This window comes from Hibiscus syriacus, unplaced genomic scaffold (assembly GCF_006381635.1).
Source record: "Hibiscus syriacus cultivar Baekdansim isolate YM2019G1 unplaced genomic scaffold, ASM638163v2 tig00110691_pilon, whole genome shotgun sequence".
In the NCBI taxonomy this organism is placed as follows: Eukaryota; Viridiplantae; Streptophyta; class Magnoliopsida; order Malvales; family Malvaceae; genus Hibiscus; species Hibiscus syriacus.
In genome coordinates this window covers 814,444-831,795 of record NW_024062826.1, presented here as the reverse complement: position 1 = coordinate 831,795, position 17,352 = coordinate 814,444, and the positions used below count along the sequence as shown (strand labels likewise).

The window sequence follows — 17,352 nt, the reverse complement described above, 5'->3', positions numbered from 1 at the left end:
AGCTTAATCAAAAAATAAAAAAAATAGAGAGATTTTTCTTTATTTTAAAATACAACATAAACAATAAAAATATCTCATTCTCTCCTAGTATTTTGAGCTTTCTATTTTATATGCTTTATTGATTTTTTTATAAATTAAAAAAAATTCTTCCCTCCTCCTTTTGAGAAGAAAAATATCATCGATTTCTACTTTGTTATTCAAGTATATGAATATTGAAGAGTTATGTTAACCTAAGACGGTAGTGTTCATTTCAACAATTACGTGAATCATAACGAATTTATTTTTAAGGCAATAGTTCTTTCACGCACATCTATGGTTTGATCTATTGTTTTGTTCAATTTATTTTACCCGTTAGAGCTAATATTTCGTTTCACACTAGTCTATTTTCCAACAAGAAGCTCCGATGTCGATAGAGCAAGCGGTGGAGCAACAAAAATTGGTGGGTTGACCCTTCAGATTAACCATTGCTTATCCCTGAACATGAAAATGGTTCATGAATGATCTCTGATGTCCTTCAGGGTCTGGATTCTCAATGTTCAATGCAGCAATCTGCACATGTATTATACGTTAAGAAATTAAGGTAGGATTTACCAAAACAAATTCCATTAATTATGCCATTTGATAGTCTTGGAATTAGTTTAGGTTTAGGGTTAATACGAGAAAGTGATTATAAGGACTGACGAAGCTTAATGAAGAATGGAATGAATTTATGATTTATATTTTACTTTTTATATATAGTATGAGGTGATTATAATTAGTATTTGTTTAGAATTTTTTTTAACCATTGATAATGCACATACATTCTGCAGACACCTTGTTCAAATTAGAATTTTAGGGAGAACAAGACTTCCCTTAAACACTGAGGTCACTTGATAGGTCGATTCCCATTTTACTTAGGTTGGGAAGAATTTGTGGGTTTAAAGTTTTTGGCGAGAAAATTATATTTATGTCCTCATATGCATTAAACTTGAGTGTTTAATACAAATACTTGAAACAATCGGACTACCATTCGATCCGATTCTCATATTGTACGAGCAAGTACAATGTTCCATTATTTCCACGTTGAAAGAAACCATAATTTTATAGGATGAAAGTAAAATTTTACTAAGCGGAAGCTGCTTTTTTTTCTAGATGATCATGTAATTTGATAGACATGAACATTGCAGCATATTGCAGCAACCTGTGGTCACTGCTACTTCCGTGCTCCGCTGCGGAAATCATCGGACCTCTAACCCTCATTCGGTAACGCCGCCAGGCGAGTTGTATGTTCACAGCAGCCCAAGTTTGCCAATTGATGAATAGTATCTCGCTGTTCTCTTAAGCCTTTCGTTAGCAAATTTGTACCTGAAATGATATGTGATGAATCTGAGATGGTCTGAATCAAGACCAAACGCTTCAACCGATTCGACGCAAAAGAATGTTGCAGACGAGGCCGGAAGACGGTCAATAAATGGTCGACGAAGACACCATGACAGCAACTCATCACCTAAGAAGCCTCCCGGTTTGATGATACTTGTGGCAACCATGCCTTTGCTCAGGGTTTGGGTACGTTGAATGCGTCCATGAACTACGAACACCATTCTCTGCACTGGATCTCCTTCTCTAAATAGCTATTTCATGGGAACATCAACAAGCTTAGAAAACTTTGTATCATTCGAATGTAAGAATGGAATTGTGAACAAAAAAGTTGGAATAAAAGAGAGAACAGCGTGAACTTGTACCTTTTCATCTTTAGAGAAGACAAGCGGCTTAACTCGGTCGCAGATGTTATCAAGAATAAGGTCATCCAAATTTTGGAACAACGGAACCTAACAGGAAAAAGTTTCGATTGATTTGGATCAGTTGGAAAAGCTGTCAAATTATTCTTATATAATTCATATTAGTAAAATTATTCTTACAATAATTATTAAACATGGGTAATGAATACAAACATTGATTCATGTTGTACCACCTCCAATTATCAAGGTATTCGGAGAATATATTTACAATAGAGGCTTCAGAAGGGTATCTTCGAAAACGGGCACCCGAAGTCGGAGCCTTATGTCTCTTGAAAAATCACAACTCTTTAACATAAATTCTTATAAACCTCACGACTTGCCATGATTAATCAATAAACTGACCACATCAATAAGGCCGACCTAACATACCAACCTACATGTAATCATCATAACCATATGCATGACAACAACAACTAAAAGTTATTATAAAAGCCTCTTGATTGAGACCAAGAGAAGCCTCTAGAGTTCCCTCACCGTTCTTTCTTCTTCTTCTTCTACTTTATGAAGACGCATTATTCTAACACCTGCCAATGACTGATCTTTTACCGGTTGCGGTTCTTTTGCCAAATCACAAAAGGTGAACCACATACATCCATAACACCCATTTGTTCTCATCAATAATTGATGCGATGAGCGTTAAAAACTTCTTATCATAAAGTTATCAGTCAAAATATACTCGGAAAGGCAAAATAGCCAACATTACCCCTTCTTATTCTTAAAATAAACCATACTTGATTATCTTTAACCAGCACTCACGACCTAATGTACCAGCCAAGTTGTAGTTACATCAAATAGTTCGAGTAGCCCTTTAGAGTCGAAATGTCATATGGCAAGGAGAAAAAAACTAAGGAGGGGATAGCGTGAACAATATTCTCCACTATTTCAGATCTCTTTTCCAACAAATGCTAAAAGGTCAATATATCACCGACCTCGACACCTGTTGAGTTCTTCGGCCAAGAATCGACATATGATGTTACCATGAAGTTTCGTTGTTGGAGTATCAAAGGTGACATCGGTAGACTATTATTAGGTTCAACAAGATAGTCCCCCAAAGCACACAAGGCATCTCTTTTGAGAAAGTGAAGCCCAACTCCTAAAAGAAGAAAAAATGTTTCGAAGCTTCGTCTCTCAATTGCTCCTCTGAAAAATGACCCTAGTAAAGGTAACTTAAGTGATAGCCAATTAGCTAATAGACATGAGTGTTGCTTCCTCATTAGTCTTACGAACTGGGACCTAGTTTGGATGAAATCTACTAAATATATCTTTGTCTTTGCCTTAGATTTAGACAATGCCTAGACTAGAACAGAGAGCTAGTTTAGACGCAGAGGACCAACATCCAACAACCTCAATAAACATTCAACCCCCTCATTGACGCCAGACAGAATAGTGATTATCATGTAGGCTAGCTCCGACAGACGATTCACAAGAGAAAATTCGCCCAAAAACCAGAGAAAAAGTCTCTAGGGTTTAATAAAATATTATAAAATCAAAACTATCCAAAAGCAGTCCACAAGCCGGACTGTTATAGCAAACAAAATCGTCTTTATTCAAATTTTGCCAAAAATAGCAAAATCCCAAAAATCACTCTAAATTGAAATTCGAAATAAAATAAGCAATCTCCCAAAAATCCGGCCTAAATCGGATTTAAATTGACTTCCTAATTAACAATCGAAATATTACCATAAATAGTAAAAAATAACTAAATCTAGTGATTCGGAGGGGAAAACGGTAGAATTTGAGGTTAAAAAAAGGCCACATGGAGCATAGGAGAGCGTGCGCGTCGAAAAGAGCTTTCCGGATTGGGGTCTTATGCGCGATTCTGACACCTGTAGCCAAAGTTATGGCCAAAAGACTGAAACATACTCAAAACGACCCCAATGAGGAACATGTCACAATCAATTCCCGCCTTTGCGCTGATCTGCCAACTCATGGTATCTCAGCGCCATCAACGTGCAATCTGACAGCTCAGCATCATCTGTCTCGGATCCCCCTGCATCACTCATCCTCGTCCTCTAAAGACACATTTATATAATAATGAATGTTAGAGGGAGTGACCTTCTTACCACACATCTCTATTGGAGGAACGGTAAGCGACTCTGATATATCCTACAAGATGCCCCCACTAACTCTGCTGTTGTCCTACATCAACATCGACATCCTTACCCTCTACGAAAGATGCATCAACGTCAATCCTTGTCACCTTATTAACATCATCATTAAGCAAGCCTTCCGACTACTCACCCTCTTCTTCCCGTGGGACCTCACTAGAACACATCAACTATTCTGAAATATTATCACCATCATCGTACATACTAAAACCAACTGCAAAACCCCAAGGTGAGTATTTGTCCAACCACGCCCTACGATACAATAACAAAACGACAACAATATCCCATTCTTTGGTTCCTCTCCTATCACACATTTTGCCAAATTGTCCCCACTCCAACATGGCCACACACTTTTACAATTCTGAGCACCTAGAATATAAGTAAAACCAGCCACAACCTCATCGATCTTGAACCCATTTGGACTATTCCCTATAAGGTAATACTTGAATATGTTATGTACGGAGATTTCCTCTAGAATGGTTAGCTAACAACCCTTTTTCAACAATTTAAATTGTTCTTTCTCCGTCATATTTAACTAGGGGACACTAGTCACTTTAATTACCAAGAATGCTCCATCGTAATGGAAAGCCAAAACTTTCGGGTAACTTCCTCATGACTCTAATGAACTTTGAGTACTCTAAGCCCAATTTTTACTTGCTACTTCAATCCATAATAGGTTCTCTGATCTCGAGCCCTTCAGTGTGTCTCTTAGTAAAGCTAAGAAGGTTCGCTAAAGTCTTTTGGGCCACATTAATCAAAGTGAATTTCCGAAGGATAACAACCAAGGGTACCTATCTTCTCCACCGATAGAAAATAAGACACCCTATAATAATGCACCAGTTAACCCAGAGTCACACTGTAAGTATTCAACACATCCTTCACGAATTGTGAGTCACCATGTGGAATTCGACCTTCAAGATAAAAAAAAAAGACAGATAAAACCACTGCTTATCCTCACTAGAAACCTCACTACAGTCACTCAGATAACACGACTATGAGGGAATAATGAATTCGAACTCGAAATTCTTCCACCGTAAACTACCGGTCAAAAAAAGATTTCTAACTTCATTCTAACTAGCCTTGCATAGAAAATCGATACTAATAATCGAAAAAGGTCAATTAGCCTCGACCCTCTTCTCCAAGTTTTTAAGTACTCACATTTCACTCTTTGACATTGTCATAAGAAAAAAGCTAAAAAAAAAGAAAATATTGTAAACAAAACACGACAAGCAAATAAGAATCTTGGGATTTTGCACTCAACTCTCCCTTTAAATAGTCAGAGAATGACATGTCATTCCAACGGTTGAAATATCACGTCTCTTCCTCTAACAACTAACACATTGATACGTGTGCACTTCTCAGCCGTTAAATGATAATCATCACTATGAATCTCTAAATACAACACGATTAATGCAAGTCATGCCTTCACACGTTAATCTTAGGATAAATCATTTTATGGCTTTCCTTCGACTAAAGGAGACAAGTATTGTACCATCTCTAGATATCAAGGTCTCCGAAGAACATATTCACAACGGAGGCTTCAAAAGGATATCTCTGAACACGAACACCATAAACCATAGCCTTATTCCTCTCAAGAAACCACAACTCTTTGATATGACCTCTTGTAAACCCTACATGACTTGCCAAGAATAATCAAGAAGCTGGCATATTAGTCAAGTTAGCCTCATCTGCTGACCTATACAAGTAACCGTTTTGGCCCCATACCCAATAACAATACTAAAATCCATTAGCCTCTTAAGTGAGACTGAGAGAGGACTACAGAATTTCCTCATCACTCTTCCTTCTTCTACTTCTTCATGAAAACACATTATTTTGGTACCGACCAACAACCAATCCTTCATTGATTGTGACTCTCCGAACATATAAGTCAAGTGAGAGAACGTTAAATTATTTCAATATAATTTATATTTTTGGGACGACCTTAATAAAAATTACATAATACAATGGTTATTTTTGTAGTAAAGTCATTAGAGTTTTAATTCCCTTCCCTCCTCTTACAAAAGGAATACTATAGTAAAGATAGAAATTTTCTCTTTATATTTTGTATTTTAACCCATCTAAGAATAACTTAAAGATAGAAGAATGAATGAGATAAATATTATCTGATTCCGCATCAAATTTATTAAAACTAAAAGATATTATTATTTCAATAAATTAATTGTATTATTAGATTTTATTAAAGCATATTATTTTTAGTATAGTTCATTAAATCTATTAAAGTTATAACAAAAATCTCTTTACTATCTAGAGGTGAGCGCAAAATACGAATATCAATCCAATAAACTCCAATTCATAATACTTATGTTTTTCATATTTAAAACATAACCTAATACACGAACCGAATCACATAAGTGATAAAAAGATTATTATTATCTCTAAAGATCTTAGTTCGAGTTTAGGAGTGTTTAAACGTCTATTGTCAAATGATTTAGAATTTTTCGAACATATATTACTTTGTAATCACCACATGAAAATAAAAGAAAAACATAACCTAAGCTCGAATAAGTAAATGTTGTGTACCTTTTTGATGAGGTCTAGACAAAGATAACGCTTGATGTCCCTCCGAAGGCCCTCAGGCAAGTCTTTGATCAATTCCATCTCATCTTCTCCTCCCAAAGTCGCCCATCTCTGTCGTTCGTAACGCCGAACTCTTTGTCGCAAACGTGACGGCAACTGCCGACGCTTCATCCACCATTCCATATCTCGACATCTCAGCTGCAATTGTCGCTTCTTCGCCATTACAGCAAGCAAGAAAACCTAAACCTCAAAAAGAATCCATTCTCAGTTACCTATTCAAAGAAGCCATAGCGAAAGAAAAAAAAAACAAAGTAAATGAGTTTCGAGTCACCTGGATGTTTCCGATGAGCAAAGTGAAGAGCAGCAAACCAGCAAGCACTAAGCATATACAGAAAACCACTTCTAACCAGTGACTTGTTGGCTCAAGAATATTTCCAAAGGTGCTGCAAATTGAAAATATGATGTCTGAGAAATGCTAATAAATGGTCATTAAGGGTGATTGCACGGTTTATGAGGTTCACCTGAGAGTCATTAAGCCCCAAAATATGGGATAAAGGATCTTGACAGCAACCGAGTTGCTTGAAACAACAGGAAGAGCCCACTGATAAATCCCATAACCGAATGGTCCTTCAACGTCAAAGCACAAAGGCTTTCCACTGACTTTTGTTGAGTCGCCAAGACCACAAGACAACGATAGTTTCCCGCACTGCTCATTTCTCGCACATTGCTGCCGGAGACACGACGCTATGCGCTGCATTGTCAGGACGTACCAGCACCCTCCCGCAACCTGCAATACACCAAAAATCAAATGCACATATTGACATGTATGAATCGAATTGTAATTATAAAATCTGAATCAAATCTATTATGTATATTATCATCCATAATAAAAAGTTCAAGTTTATAGGGAAGGCTTTACATGAGAAGCAATGAAGTAGGCAATGAGATTAAGGCCAAAACCCCACCAAATGGTGCCAAAGATATAACCAGTGACCTTTTGCATCCTTCTCATCAAGGAAATGCTGTGGTAAACCTTTGGAAGGAATTGGAACAAGAAGATCAATAACAATATAGTCTCTATATCCCTGATTCGCTCTTCCTTGATTAGTTTTGGTACAACCAACCAGAACACTGCCTGCAAAAGAAATCATTATATGGCCCAATACTAAATCAATCTCGTTAATAATAAAGATAGTAAATATAAATGTTATTTGAAGATACCTGAGGAACTGGGAGAATTACAAAGGCATCAAACCAGAAACCTTTAACGGAACGAACATAATGAGAAGCAACGGCACGAGGGTTCCATACCAGTTTCCCACAACCGACGACAAGGGACTCCCTCGACACGTACGCCAACCTGAACTGAAGCCATACATGGAACAAATGCACGGCATCGACACACGTCCGGAGGACGGTAACGATGACGGCAAGCCCACCATCCATATACAAACAAGGCGACCCACCTCTGCCTATTGACAAAGCGTAAAAGAAAAGAGGGTCAATGGCTAAGGCCATTGCCCGCGCCAGCAGAAATGCCCGGTTCCATTTCTGTACCCGCTTGCTCCTCGGGTCGGCACCCGTCTTCGTCCGCTGAACGGACGAGACGGTTGCCGAGTGGATGCTTGAACGGAGTTCTTCTGCGGGCAAGTTCTGGCATGTATCGGAACAAGGGAAGTGCCGGCGCAGGCTTCCCATTCGGACGGGTGAGCTTGGTCGCAGCTGGTGGAGTGGAAAATTGGGAGTCCCACTTGAGTGCAAGCGTAGCATTCTATGGTGTCGGGAATTGGGGTGTCTTCGTTGATGTTGTCGCCGCCATGATCAGTGTTGTCGCGGGGAGAGATTTGAAACTGACGACGTCCAATCCACCGGCTATTGCAAAAACAAAAGGGAACAAAACAGCAAACTCAGTGATTAAAATACGTAAAATGAAGATTATTAGTGACTAGCTGACATCATTGTTGCAAGATATGTTTCGTTAAAGAGATGAATGGGAACCTGGAGAAATTGGACAGAGCAGGCATAGTGAGAGTGGAACCATGGGAGAGAAATGGGCGTAGAGAAAGAAAGAAAGAAAAAGGTAAGGAAATTGAAGCATGAGAAAGAAAACAAGAGAGAGGGAAAGGAATAGTTGGGACGAAGATGGAGTTATTTGGAGGGATTAGTAATATGCTACAACTGAACCGAGAGGACCCCCTCTCATCCACGTTGCATGAAAATGTCGGACACCGTAAAATTATACAATAAAATTAATGAATAACGCTAAAAATAGTATCAAAATGATATTTTGGACTCTATTTTTTTAGCATTTTAGTCACTAAGGGGCTGTTTGTTTGCCTCTTAATGGAATCATTCAGTGTTAAATGCTGAACCGTCCAGCTTTCAGCGCGTTTGTTTCGTACTTCTGAATGATTCAGTGCTAACTGATTCAGCAAAACAGTGCTGAATGATTCAGCACAGAAGTACATTCTGAATCATTCAGAGCCAAACCATTCAGAGCCTCTGAATCATTCAGCACTTAATCATTTTGAAGTAAACAAACAGCCCCTAAATGTTGAACCGTTCAACATTCACCGTGTTTGTTTCTTACCTCTGAATGATTCAGTGCTGAATGATTCAGTGCTGAATGATTCAGTGCTGAATGATTCAACAAAACAATGTTGAATGATTCAACATCAAAGTATATTTTGAATGATTCAGCATTAAAGTATATTCTGAATGATTCAGAACCAGTATCAAACAGCATGTCACATTTAGAGCTAATTTATACAGAGCCTCTGAATCATTCAGCATTTGAATCATTTAGCGCTTAATCATTCTGAAGTAAACAAACAACTCCTAACATTTTATTTTTGGGATAAAAGGTTTCCTTCATAAATAAAAATTATTAGTTAACACACGATTAATGTTAGAAAATAGGAGCATTTTTTAACTTAAAATGAAACGTCGAGGGGTAAAATGCCTCAAAAAAAAGAATAAGGCCCAAAGTGATTAGTTTATCAAATATTAGGAGTCATTTTACCTTAAAATGAAACGTTAGGTCAAATGCTTTAAAAAATAAAATAGGAGAAAAATAATCATTTTGATAAACATTGGTGCTAATTTTGGTTTTAGGCCTAGAATTAATACAAATATTGTATAAAATACAATTTAAAAAAATTATAAATATTACTTTTGTGAAACAGAAATAACATTTTTATATAAAAAGAGTTAACTGCAATATCCATCCTAAAACTATAATTCTTATTCTAATTTAGTTCCTAATTTTTAAAAAATTTAATTTCATCACTAAACTATGACTCTCATTTTAAACTGGTCCCCAAACTTTTGAACATTCCAAATTCATCCTCAAACTAACCCTTATCCTAATTTTGATCCCAAACTTTTGGACATTCCAATAATCCCCCTAAATCATTCAAACTTCAAAGTTGAAATTAGAATATTTAAAAGTTTGGGATCAATGTAGAATGAGGGTTGTAGTTTGAGGATGAACTTGGTATATTCAAAAGTTTGAGGACTAATTTAAAATGAAAACATAGTTTGAGGATGAAATTAGATTGTTCAAAAGTTTAGAGTCCATTTAAAATAAGAATCATAGTTTAAGAACATATAATGCAATTACCTCTATAAAAAATATGCTATGTTAAAATTTACTCAGTAGATATCGTAGGTGAATATTTTAAAAATATATATACATTTTTCATTAATCTTCTATTCAATTATTAACGTTGTAATTATTTAATTACTTTTTTTTTTGGATAATTTGATTTTATTACCCAAAGAAAGAGCAAATACCATACAACTGCAGGAAGCAAATCAAAAATAAACAACACCCTATAAGCAACCTAAGCAAAACAACTAAAGAAGGACAACTAAAAGAGAAAAACAGCAAGTAGTAATAGCAAAACAACAAACATCAAATTAGAAAAGAAAACAACCCGCAAACAACCACCACAAAGGGACCTCTCGCATGTCTACAGGCAAGAGACCAACAGATAAGAAGCAAACATCAAGCTAGCTGATGTTCCAGTCAAGGCAAAGTTGAGAATTAACCCTATCAGCTTTGTTAACGCTACAATCATGCAACTTAACGCTGACTGTCCGTTTGATAACCTCAAAGACTCATCAATCGCCCGAAGCAGCCTCTAAAGTGTCTGAGATTACGTTCTTCCCAGACAAAGTACAGAAGACTAGTCCAAGCTAGCTTCAGAATGCAGACCAGCAAGGATTTCCCCTTAAGATTGCTGGCAGCCCAGACCAAGGTATCATCCCAACACAGAACCCTATAGGGAATTCTGCAAGTCTGCAGAATTTTACTCCAGAGACCAACAACAAAAATGCAATCATTAAACAGATGATCCTGCTTTCCACACCATCACTACAAGCTCACAACACCCATCTAACTCAATCCCCATATGGATAAGCCTATCCTTAGTTGGCAAGCGATTCAAAAAAACCATCCAAGCAACAATAGACATTCTAGGGATATGAAGAGGAAACCAAAGTAAGTGTTCCCAATTGACCTTCTCTCTCTTGTCCCTCAACTTCTCTCCACATCCAATAACCTTTAACCAAATTCCAGTTAACTACACTGTCAAATAAGCTAGCAGCCTCTATTCTAAGCTTAAACATCTTCCTTAATATCCAGCTGAACTGAGGTTTATAACCAACCGCCCAAAAAGAAGCCCCCTTCAGGGCATATTCATTAACCCAGGCCACCCAGAGGGACCCATCATTTGCAAGGATATTTCTTATCAGCAAAAAACAGCAAACCTTGTTCCAGTAGCCCAGACTTTTAAGGTCCAAACCACCTTCAGACTTCAGCAAACAGACTTACTTCCAGCTAACTCTAGCCCCCTTGGCAGGAGTATCATCCCCCTTCCAGAAGAACCGCATACAAAGTTACTCAACCTGCCTAATGACATCACTAGGCAATACCAACTGCCTGCACCAGTAATTGGATATACTGAATAAAACAAATTGGATAAGCTGCATTCTGCCACCATAACTCAGCCTCAGCTTGGACCACAAAGACAACTTACTTCTAATCTTATCAACCAAAGGAAGACAGTCTTTAGCAGTAAGTTTCCTGGTAACTAATGGCACACCAAGGTACCTAACAGGGAACTTACCCAATTAAATCCAGTAATAGCCTGCACTCTTCTCAAAACATCCTCATGTACACCACAAGAGAACAACTCGGTTTTTTCCAGCATTTAACTGCATCCCAGACAACTCATAAAAGGATTCAAGAACACTAACAACACCCAAAATGGAAGTCTCAGTCCCATGACAAAAAATTAACAAGTCATCAGCAAAGCTGAGGTGGGTGAGAAGAACACGCTTACATTTAGGGTGAAACCGGATAAGCCCATCCTTGGCAGCAATTTTTAACAAGTGGGACAACACATTCATAATAAGAACAAAGAGATAAGGGGACAGTGGGTCACCCTGTCTAATTCCCCTCCTCCCTTTAAAAAAACCCACTAAACTACCATTAAATGCCACAGAATATCTAGCACCAGTGACACATGCAGAAATCCAATCCCTAAACTTTTCAAGAAACCCCAAGGAAGCAAGAACATTCATCAAGAAGTCCCAAGAAACAGAATCAAAAGCCTTTCTTAAATCAACTTTAAGGGTGCACCTAGGGGAAAGTGATCTGCGGGAGTATCCCCTAACAATCTCTTGAGCTAAGAGTGTGTTATCGACTATACTACGCCCTTTAATGAAAGCAGATTGATTTGGCAAAATCATGTCAGGGAAGTAACTAGCTAACCGTTTAACAATGATACCAGTGATGGTTTTATAGACAACCGAGCAACAAGATATGGGACGAAAGTCTTTAGCCATACCAGCATTAGGAGTCTTAGGCACCAAGGCAATTGGTGTAGCATTGAAAGCAGGTAGCAGAGTTCCAAACTGGAAAAAATCCCTAATAGCAGCCAGAAAATCATCCTGCACAATATCCCAAGCCATCTTAAAAAAATGAGCCGTATAACCATCTGGCCCAGGGCTCTTTTCGTTACCTTGCCTGAACAAAGAATTTTTAATTTCTTCATTATAAACCTCCTCAACTAATGAAGCAGCAGCAGCACAAGGAAGCTTATACCCCAACAAACTTTTGAGAAGATCAACACCACAGCTTTTAACCCCAGCATCTTCAAAACCAAGCAAGTCAGTGTAAAATCTCAACATCTCAGCAGACATTGCATCAAAAGAATCCAACCGAGAACCATCCTCAGCATAGAGTAATCTAATCGTGTTTCTCTTTCTTTTCCTCATTACAGTAGAGTGAAAAAATTTTGTATTTCTGTCACCCTCTTTCAACCAATGGACTCTGGCTTTTTGCTTATAGAAAGAAGCTTCAGCCACCTCAAGCTCTTGAAGTTCATTAAAAATAATCTTCTCCTCTACAAAATGACAACTAGCTTGTGAAAGATTTGCAAGTTGCATCTTCTCAAGCTGGGCTCTTTTGGCCTTTACCCTGCTTGAAATGTCATCAAAATGACTTCTGTTGAACTCTCTAAGTCTTAACTTGAGCCTTTTCAGCTTAGCAAAAAAGGCAAAACATAGGAGAGCCGGACACTTCTAGCTGCCAAGACTCTTTAACAACACTCTTGAAATCACCATGATTAGCCCAACAATTGAAAAACTTGAAAGGTTTGGGCATGTCAGCCTGGTTGTCCTTGAAAAAAGAAATCACAGCAGGGCAATGATCAGAAACCCCCTGACCTATAAACTCAACAAAAGAACTTGGGAAATCTTCAAGCCACCGGGAGTTAATAAGAACTCGATCCAATTTACATGCCAAGAAATTCTCTTCTTGTTTATTAGACCATGTGAAAAGAGGACCCACATAGGAGTGGTCAAAGAGCCCCAAGGAAGACAAACAGCTCCTACAAGCCTCCATTTCAGCAGTGTAATAAGGCCCAAGCCTCTCAAAGTCTGAGCTTTCTTCAGCATTAATGAAGGTATTGAAGTCACCTCCTATTAGCCAGGAGGACTCCCCCACCAAGCTTTCCACCTCTTCCAGCTGCCTCCAGAGGCACAGTCTGTCAGAACCACTGTTGCTGCCATAGACTGCAGTTATAACACATCTATGGCCACCAATATCACCAACAAAAGATAAAGACTGATCAAAAACTTTCAAGACTGAGAAAGAAAGATATTTTCTCCAGAAAATCCACAGTCTACCGTTGTCAGAACACTCATGATTTGTGAAACAATTCCAATCCAAGGAATAACAATCAACCAACTTGCACACATTAACAATCAATCAACTTTTAATTACTTTATTTTATATAAAAAAAAAAATATTATTATATTAATATTAATTATCATTTAACATAACATTTGTAATTTTTTATATTTAAATTCGTACCCGATTAATCAATAATAACAATGTAGTTGAAAATTTAATAAAATAGGGAGATTAAAATTTATAAAAACAAATAATATTTGGTGTCCTTCTCGTAAAAAAGCAACTTTTCAAACGCCTTTAAAATGATTAATAAATAAGATACTTTATATGATCTTAAAATTTTGTGTAATTATTTTTCACCAAATATGAATAACAAATTGTTAATGAAAATATTATAATAATGCACCAAATGTATGAATTTACAATAGGCTCTAAGTATGAAAAATATTCTAAACCAAACATTAATATCTATTGGATTTTTATTTTGGGTAAAGTACATAAATGATCTCCGATTATAGGATATTGTTTTGTTGAGTCTCTTTACTATTAAAAGTTATAAAATGGTCACCTAACTATTCATATTTTCCAAACTCGTTATTTTCCTTTTAAAAATTTGACGACGGTCTGAGCTAGACGTTAACCTACTAACTGAGATGATAAAATCATATTTTAATGTTGTCTACAAACATTGTTGTTACTTTCAAGCACTGGTTCGACGGTATAATGTTTTTAGCACTGACTCGACGAAACAATGTAAACAAAGAATTGATCCACAAAATACAACTCGAATGATTGTGGGATCAGATTTTATCATATCTTAGTCAGCAGGTTAACATCCATCTTAGAAGACTGCCCATTTTTAAAGGAAAAAGAGGATATTGAAACATATGAATAGACGAGTGACCATTTTATAATTTTTAATAGTCAGGAGACTTAACAAAGCATCACCCTATTATTAGGAGACCATTTTTGCACTTTACCCTTTTATTTTCTTGGATCGTTGTAAATCATGCATATGCAAACAAACAAACTACTAAAATGGATGTGTACGGTTGTTTAGGGTTGAAGGAACCTTCCACATTAAAACACAAATAATAAATAATAATGGAAAAACATACTTGAGAGTGATTAAAGACAACTACGTCGTAATCTAAGACGTATATATGCCTTGGCTTTATATATATATATATATATATATATATATATATAATTAAGAATCACAAGAATCAAACAATCTTGTTAATAAAAAAAATTATTGTTGTTCTATAAAATTTTAAATTCGAATATCATAAATATTAAGAATATGAACATTTAGAATCAGTCATATTAGTAATAATGATTGTGTAGTTATTATGATGATGACTGTAACAGAAACCGTATTTGGAGGATTTTTATGGTAAACTATATCAGAGGCCATTGAATTTTTGACGTTGTATCGTTTATACTACTGAATTTTTAATTTTATCAATTATAACATTGAATTTTGATTTTTGTTTCAATTATATCATTGGGTCGTTAAATCGTTAACAACGGATCAAAACGATGTCGTTTTGGTGAGGTGTTTACATCGGCAGCCGTTAGCCACATCATCGTGTCGTTAATGATTTAATGATTCAGTGGTATAATTGAAACGAAAATCAAGTTCAGTGCTATAATTGATAAATTAAAAGTTTAATGGTATACATGATACAATGCATAAAGTTCGGTGATATTTGATGTAGTTTACCCCTTTTTTTTACTTGTAGCGTAATGCGAATTAGATTGTCATATGTGATTAAATGTTTAGCTAATTTGATATGATGCTATTGAACAAGCTGCTAAATGTTAACTATTTTCATATTTAAATATACAAATTAATTAAGTTTTATATGATAATTTTTAGTTATTCATATGATTGAATTTTTTAAAAATGAAATATTATTTTTCTTTGAAGAGTTCCACTTTAATTTATCATATTTTTATTCACATGCAATATATACATAATCAAATCTTACTATTAAACCTTTGCACCGCTTATCCTCCCTTTATCTCTTTTGTTTCGCCGATAATCGCATCAGCTTTTGTGTTGATCATCAATTGTCGGTATTTATTTATTTTTTGTTTCTAATAATTTTATTTGTATGATACATTTTTCTCAACACTTATGATATGTTTTTTTTTCTGTCTTTTGATATGTTTTTTAATATTTTTATCGATCGCTAGGTGGTTTTGTTTGTTTAATTTTCTCAAGAATGGATTTGATGTCTCATCGATTAATCAGATGATGTTATTTGTTATCATGATGATCTTTCCTACTTTAGACACTTGAATGTATTTAGATACGGAATTTACATTCTAAGATCGTTTTCTCACGATGCTCAACTCTGATTTACGATTTTCAGTGGTCTTTCAATCGTTTGATCCCATATTGTGGTTTGTTTATTGATGCAATCAGATTTGTTCGTACATATATTTTGTTCGAGTTTTTGAATGAATTTTAACTTTTTCCTTGTATGATCCTTGTATGATCTCAAGCAACTAATTTTTTGTGTCAATGATTATTACAATGTCCTGATTATATATTTAGTTTACGTTTATAATGGTAAAGATTCATTATAATTTTAAATACTTCTCATTTTTCTTAATAAAATTAAATACTTCTATCTACATTAAAAATCAAATGTTACTATTTAATACAGTTTTACAATTAAAAAAACAGCCATTTCTCTTATATTCTTACTTATCATAGTTCATTCGATATGCTTACGAAACTTCCAATTAAACATATATTTCATACCATGATACCTATTAAAGTTTATACAACACATAATTTACATTTAAACATGTATCAATGATAATCACTAAACTAGAAGCATATATATATATATATATATATGTGTGAATGTAAGGTAATATCTATTCAAAGACTCAACAATTTGTCATCGAACACTTGTACTCCTACATATATGATGCTCAAATCCAGAATCTCAAAGAATAATGACAATTCTGTAACCACTAAAATGATTGGTTCATGCACTAGAAGCATAGATCTGTTCAAACTAATCATATTATCATATATACTTAACGCATATATGCATATTCACATATATACAACCGTAAACATAGCTCAAATATTAAGAACTTATATAATTATGATAAAATAGTAATAAACATACTAAACAAATTATTAACAAGCACAAATCAACTTAGTTGAGTGTTCAAAGGAATCGCTATTGTTCCTAGAGGCCATGTGTTCGAACACCAACAACTGCAAGTGAGATTGAACGTTCATTATCAAATGGTTGAGAATATTTAGAACATATACTACTTTGTAATCACACAAAAATAATAGATTTATGCCTCATCTACGATACGATCATGATCTAATCGAATTTATCTACAACTTACAGAGTAAATAGAAACACAATGGGATTTTACAAGTTCAATGAACTAATCGAAATCAAAGATATAACAAACATACGATAATTATAATTGAATGACATATAATAAATATTTTATCCATGATACATATATGTTAACAATCAATTATTGATTCGAAAATATTTTGCCTCTGATTCAAATAATATATGATCATATGAATCAAACATCTATATATTCAATGACTCGAAAACTCTCAAATCTCGCATCCTAAAATGACATGGAATGCCTAGTGCCTACAGCCCACACATTTCGAGCTACTCATTCCCTGAACAACTTATACATTAATACTAATAATCTCATGACA

The 17,352-nt window shown here is 35.5% G+C and overlaps 1 pseudogene; it reads right to left on the bottom strand.

Annotated features, from left to right (window-relative positions):
- Positions 1–944: 944 nt before the first annotated feature.
- On the bottom strand, positions 945–8,458 carry LOC120138421 (annotated as a pseudogene).
- Between the last annotated feature and the right edge of the window lie 8,894 nt (positions 8,459–17,352).